This window comes from Rhincodon typus, chromosome 4, assembly GCF_021869965.1.
Source record: "Rhincodon typus isolate 14 chromosome 4, sRhiTyp1.1, whole genome shotgun sequence".
Classification (NCBI taxonomy): domain Eukaryota; kingdom Metazoa; phylum Chordata; class Chondrichthyes; order Orectolobiformes; family Rhincodontidae; genus Rhincodon; species Rhincodon typus.
This window is the reverse complement of record NC_063335.1, coordinates 23,627,848-23,628,293: the sequence shown is the minus strand read 5'-3', so window position 1 is coordinate 23,628,293 and position 446 is coordinate 23,627,848.

Here is a 446-nt window from a genome sequence, read left to right as displayed (position 1 = left end):
TGTATGTCAACTGTTCTCAATAAAGAATAAAGATAATAAAGAAAAGTTTATAAAAACAATTCTTAGATTTCAGTGCCTTCCATTGCCTAAAAAGTTTCATTTATTTTTAAGATATAACTAACTGATCAGAGTTAATGCAAACCACTAGTAAATCTTTGCAGAACACCTACGCTCGGTTCGCAATAAACAACTGCACCTCCCAGTCGCGAACCATTTCAACTCCCCCTCCCATTCCTCAGACGATATGTCCATCCTGGGCCTCCTGCAGTGCCAATGGTATCAATGTGGATTTCACAAGTTTCAAAATCTCCCCTCCCCCTACCGCATCCCAAAACCAGTCCAGCTCGTCCCTGCCTCCCTAACCTGTTCTTCCGCCCACCTATCCCCTCCTCCCACCTGAAGCCGCACCTCCATCTCCTACCGACCAACCTCATCCCGCCCCCTTG